The following is a 6,437-nucleotide window of genomic DNA, read 5'->3' as shown; positions in this document are numbered from 1 at the left end:
TACATCATTCACCTCATTCATCTCATCTTGTAGGCATTTTATCATCTCACATCATCACAAGGAGAAAGGTGAGTACAGTACAATAGGATATTTTGAGAGACCACATTTACATAACTTTTATCACAGTATATTTTTATAAATTGCTCTCTTTTATTGTTGGTTATTGTTGTTAATCCCTCACTGTGTCTAATTTATAAGTTAAACTTTATCATAGATATGTATAGGAAAAAAAAACATAGTATATAAAGGGTTTAGTACTATCTTCAGTTTCTGGCATCCACTGGAGGTCTTGGAACACATCCCCTGTGGACAGGGGGAACTATTGTATGCAATTCTAAGTCAGCTCCTATTTTTGTCTTGGCCCTATTTAGTTGCTTTTTGGATTTTTGACTACAGAGCTTATATTTCTTGCAATTTTGTCTGTGAGAATTTGTTGTAGCTTGAGATGAAGGTGGCTTCCTCTAGAGATGATCTGCTCTTCTTTCTTCCAGGTACAATCAGCAGGTACCACCAGCACAGGACTACTTGAATCCAAATAGTGTGCAGTTTTTCACATCACCCAGGTAGGGGGAATCTGGAATGAAATTCAATCACACAGGCCAGCTTGTGGTTGAGAATTCTCAGGGAAGATTTTCCCCCATTCTCACTCAGAGCCAAGGTTCAAGTCCAACAATTTTCCTTGCCTATCTCCTGGGGGAGTCAATTATTTCTAGTTCATCCTTCAACCTAGTATATTATTACCCATTGTGGGTCACCTTTGTGCAGATAGTTGCTTATTAGTCTCCTCACCTTGGGCACTTGGGCTTTGTCTTCTGTTTCCTGTATCCGCTTGCCTTTGAAAACCAAAGTTCAAGTTCACCTGGTAAGCAAATGCTCTCAAGGTGAAAGCCAGCTTTGCTGCTCTACTTTCCCCTCTTTTTGTTCCTTCATTTTTGACTCAAGTATTCTATACTTTCTTGGTAGTTTACTAAGCATTTTGAGTTGCTTCTTTAGCAGAAGGTTTGCTCAGGGAAACTGGTCAGTCATTCTGAAAGAAATCCAAACCTCCCTCTCCCGTCACAGCCAAGTTCTTTAAAGAACAGATGACAGTCTTTCTAAGCCTTCACTTCGCCTTCACCTGTAGCCCCCTGAGGTTAGGCCTCCACCCCATCCGTGTTCCACTGAACCTGCTCAGGTAAGCATCACCAATGGGCTTCAAGTAATCAAATCTTAGACATTCTTTGTTCCTCATCCTATTTTACCTCTTCTCAACATTAGAAACCACTGACCTAAGAGTGCCTGGGTGACTCAGTTGGTTAAGCGTCCAACTTCAGCTCAGGTCATGATCTCACAGTTCGCAAGTTCAAGCCCTCCATCAGGGTCTGTGCTGATAGCTCAGAGCTTCGAGCCTACTTCTGATTCTGTGTCTCCCTCTTTCTCTGCCTCTCCCCCACTTATGCTATGTCTCTCTCTCTCAAAAATAAATTAAAAAATTAAAAAAAAAAAGAAACCACTGATCTCTTGAAACCCTTTCCTGCCTTGGTTTTCATGAGTCTATTCTTTCCAAGTTCTTTTCCTGTTTCTCTGACTGTTCTTTCTCTGTCTCCTCTTTCCTGCCAGTGTTGCTGTACTTCCAGCAACGCCCCTGAGCTATTTGAACAATTATGATATGCTTCCAAATCCATATCTCCATGGCTTCAGGTGCCTACAGGAGACCTTTCAAACTCTGTACACCCAATGGGGAGCTCATCTTTCTCCAAGACCTGCTCTTGCTAATCTGCTGAATGGAGCCACCAAGCATCCAGTCAACCAAGCCAGATTATCCTGGAATCATATGGGCCATCCCCATTTCCTTCCTCTTCCTCACTTCCCACATCCAATTAATCTTATAGCTTCCACCTCTTTCAAATCTCTTGAACCTATATTTCTTTTTTTTTTTTTTAAGATTTTATTTTTAAGTAGGTGCCTGGGTGGCTCAGTTGGTTAGGCAGCTGACTCTTGATTTTGGTCCAGGTCATGATCTCATGATTCATGAGATCTAGCCCTGTGTTGGGTCTGCGCTGACAGCATGGAGCCTTCTTGGGGTTCTCTCTCTCCTTCTCTCTCTGCCCCTCCCCTGCTTGCATGTGCTCTCTCTCTCCAAAATAAATAAATAAACATTTTTTTTATTTTTTATTTTTTATCATTTATTTATTATTGAGAGACACAGAATGTGAGCAGGGGAGGAGTAGAGAGAGGGAGAGACATAGAATCTGAAGTAGGCTCCAGGCTCTGAGCTGTCAGCACAGAGCCCGAAGCGGGGCTTGAACTCACAAACTGTGAGATCATGACCTGAGCCGAAGTTGGTTGCTTAACCAACTGAGCCACCCAGGTGCCCCAATAAATAAACATTTTAAAAAAGATTTTATTTTTAAGTAATCTCTACACCCAGTGCGGGGCTTGAACTCACAACCCAAAGATCAAGAGTTGCATGCTCCACCAACTGAGCCAACCCGGTGCCCTCACATTTCTTTCCCATCTCCAGTGTTGCTGCCTAGGGTCAGGTCCCCCTATCTTGACTGGACTGCTGGAATTGTCTCCTTTTTGGTTTACCTTACCACGAGCCTTGCCTTCCTCCAACCACCAGCACAAAGTTCAAGTTCATTTGGTTCAGCAAAGTGGTCTTTCTAAAACACAAATATAATAAAACACACACACACACACACACACACACACACACACACAAAACAACAACCCATCTGCTTAGAACCCTGCTAAGAAAACTATGTTTCCAAAGTATGTTTCCACATCTGTCTAGCTCTTCAACATTACCTGTCAGCTCCACCACCGGCCCCCTTCACCTTGCACCCTTTGGGTGTGCTGCCATGCTGCTCATAGTTCCCCTAAATGCCAGGCAGTTTTACTTCAGTATCTTGCTTGTGCCGCGCCCTCTGTGGGGAACAACCTCCTGCTTTCTCTTGCCTCCACAAGCCTCCTATCTATCTAGGGGACACTCATCGATCTTTCAAGAGTCAACCGTAGCATGGCCTCTCCGTGAAACCTTTCCCACCTCCTCAGCTTGTCCCTGCAGCGTTGAAGCATCCAGACCCTCCTGAGTGCCCCCACTGCCCCTTTACTGGTGTGTGTTATAGCATATATCACATGTTGCCTTTTTAGAAATGCTTGTCTCGATTATTGTAAGTTCCATGAAGGCAAGGAGCACGACTTCTCCAAGTTTACATGTTGCACCTTGTATACCATAGATGCTCCACGCGTGCTTGTAGAATGGATGAATGAAGATGAGCTTTCTTGAGGTTAATGACCCTGCTATCCACCAAGGCAAACTATGCCAAATCCCCTAAGATGACAACGTCTTGGTGCGTTGTGACTAAGATGGCAGCTGTAACACTGGATGGTCCACTCAGTGGAGGCTGGGGAGCTCCAGGGAATCCCATGACAAAGTCCAGAGACAGGGCAGACAGGGAGTTTAAAGAGTGTGATGTGGGTCCAGTCCTAAGATGAAGGAGAAATCTTCACAGAAGATTTTTTTTTTTTTTTTTTTTTTTTACAGAAACGGACACCTTGCTGAAACTTTCAGGGATGGTCAGAGAGCCGATCTGTGAGTGGGACACCGATAGATTGGGCTCTCTAGTGCTCGGCTCAGGACCTAAAAGGGAAGGTAGGCACATCATCTAGGAAAGCTCTAATTTGAGGGGGTGTGCCAAATTCTCAGGAATAGGGTGTGAACGATCCAACCCGTCCCACACCCCTGCCAGTCTAATTTCCCCACCTTCAGCTGGCTCTTGGAGACCAGTTCCTGGGAAAGCATGAGATGCTATGATGTCAAAGGAGCACAGGACCAGTAAGTAGGCTGTGGCTCCAGCGCTTAATTATATGTGAGCTTGGGCAAGGTGCTTCCCTTCCCTAGCTCTCAACTGCCTCACCTGTAAATTGCACACACACTGACATGCCTCAGCCACTTCACAGGATTGCAGTAAAGGTCAAATCATCCTCATCCTCATCCTCATCCTCATCACAGCTATTCTTTTCACGTCCCTTCTTGTGTGTCAGAGGCTATGCTAAGTGCTTTACATACAATATCCTCGCAACATCTCTGCGACATAGAACTATCATCGGCTCCGTTTTCCAGATGAGAGAATCAAGGTTTAGGGAGGTAAAGTATCTTGCCCAAAGTCAAATGCTATCAAGTGAGATGGTGGAGCTGGCTTTTGGGCTGTTGCCCCAGGGTTCTGGTTCTCCAGGCTGTGTATTCAGGTATCTAGCCGACCATGCTGTCTGGGAGAAAAGCAGCTACTGGTTCCTCCTGGGTCTTGCAGCCACAGTGGCAGCACTCAGCAAGGTTTAGGGGAAGCACAGTTCCTTCTCCTTGGCCTCAGCAATGTGCTCCTGAGGGGTTAGTTTTCTCTCCTCAACTGCAGGGTTTGGTGAAGGTAACTGTATTGAATAATGCCCCCCCCCCACACACACACACAATTCATGTCCACCCAGAACCTGTGATCGTATTTGGAAACAGGATCTTCGCAGATGTAATCAAGTTAAAATTAGTTGAACTCATACTGGATTCGGGTTGGCCCTGATCCAACGACTGGTGTCTTTATAGGAAGAGAGAAATTTGGACACAGACATACAGACACAGAGAGAAGATGGCCATGTGAAGGTGGAGGCAGAGAATGAAATAATGCTTCCACAAGCCAAGGAACACCAAGGATTCTGGGAACCACCAGAAGCCAGAAGAGACAAGGAAGGATTCTTCCCTAGAGGCTTTAGAGAGAGAGTATGGGCCTGCTGACACCCTGGTTTCAGATTTCTAGCCTCCAGAACTGTGAGAGAATAAATTTCTGTTATTTTAAGCCACCCAATTTGTGATACTTTGTTAAGGGAGCCTTAGGAAACTAACACAGTAACCCAGTGCTGTGCATATCACAGCTGGGTCCCCTAAGTATGGGTGGAGCAGGGTTTGAGAGACCAGTTAGATGGACTGGGGTGTGTGTGCCCATTTTGGGGTGGTGAGGGAGAGCAGTATAAAAATAAGGTGTTTACTCATCCAGCCACTGACCCACTTGTAGACAGTGTCTCTGCGTAACTTTGCACGTGTGTGTTTGCATGTCAGTTGTGTCTGGGGGGTGTGGCTGCAGTCTTTTTTTTTTTTTTTTTTTTTTTGGTGAGGAGGGGCATTCTTCAGATTGGTGACAACTTAAAAGGTAAGGATTCCATTTGGGAAACTCTGCCCCCTACCTCCAGTCACCCTGTCCACCCCTAGATCTCACATGATGACATACTGTACTTAGATTAAGAAACTTGCCCGAGTGTTCATGCCAGTTAGTTAGAAAAGGAAAATTCAGATCCAGAAGTCAAGACCCTGCCTTCTTCATGAGTTCAAACTCTCAAGCTAAAGAAAGTAAACTCTTTTCAAAAAGATATGGGCGATTCAGTTTGCTTTCTATAAGCACTTCTTTCTAAATTTGTAAGTAACACTTGTTTTTTAATTTTTTTATTTTTAAGAGAGAGACAGAGCATGAGTGGGGGAGGGGCAGAGAGAGAGAGAGAGAGAGAGAGGGAGAGGGAGAGAGAATACCAAGCAGGTTCCAGGCTCTGAGCTGTCAGCACAGAGCCCAGCCAGGGCTCGAACTCACAAACCATGAGATCACGGCTTGAGCCGAAGTCAGACTCACAAACCGTGAGATCATGATGGCCTGAGCTGAAGTCGGATGCTCAATCAATTAAGTCACCCAGGTGCCCCAACACTTGTATATTTGTAAAATATTTAGAAAATATTGAAATGTTTCAAGAAAAAGTAAAAAAAAAAGTATTCTGGCAATACTTACTGATAATATCGGGTAATTCCTTTCCAGTCTTTTTTCTGTACAGTTATACATTATCAACAAAACTAGAATAATGCTGTAAATAGTTTGGTATTTTGCTTGCTGATTTAACATTATCTCACAAATATCTCACCTTACTCGTTTCTGTAATTTTTTAGTTACTAAATAATGCTCCATCATATTGATGGGCCAGCATTTATTTGTCTTCTATTATTGCCTACTTAAGTTTCCAGCTTTTTACAATGATAAACATGCAACTGTTAACATTTTTCGTACATATTTGTCCTCATCTCTATCATTTCTTGAAGCCAGATAAGGAATAACAGCAGTCCACAGGTATAGATATTTTAAGGCGTTTGATATATAATGTCAAACCCAAAAGGGTTCTATCAAGTGAGGGTTCTACCTCCGGGCAGAATGGGAGTGCGTCCCGAAGTACCCTCACCAAGACTGAGCGGTAGCGTTAAAAACCTGGCTCTGTCCTGCAAAGGGGCCCCCCAGACTGCGATCACACAGGTTGCCTGCGTCCGGCGGATGGCAGGCGGCCGCGCGGGACAGGGAGCCCAGCCAGAGGCCGGTTGCGAGGACCCGGGCAGGACGCGGGACGCGATGGGGGCTTAAGGCTAGGTAGTGGGG

The 6,437-nt window shown here is 44.7% G+C and overlaps 1 long non-coding RNA gene across 1 annotated transcript; it reads left to right on the top strand.

The window, feature by feature from the left end:
* Positions 1-791: 791 nt before the first annotated feature.
* LOC147579170 (uncharacterized) lies at positions 792-4,833 on the top strand. The gene is made up of 3 exons (XR_015253135.1): positions 792-862; positions 3,530-3,637; positions 4,580-4,833. It is a non-coding gene; the product is annotated as an uncharacterized LOC147579170 (long non-coding RNA).
* The last annotated feature ends 1,604 nt before the right edge of the window (positions 4,834-6,437 follow it).

This window comes from Puma concolor, chromosome B4 (genome assembly GCF_028749965.1).
Source record: "Puma concolor isolate L17-30 chromosome B4, mPumCon1.1.hap2, whole genome shotgun sequence".
Classification (NCBI taxonomy): Eukaryota; Metazoa; Chordata; class Mammalia; order Carnivora; family Felidae; genus Puma; species Puma concolor.
The sequence above is the reverse complement of the archived record's forward strand: the minus strand, read 5'-3'. Positions and strand labels throughout refer to the sequence as shown.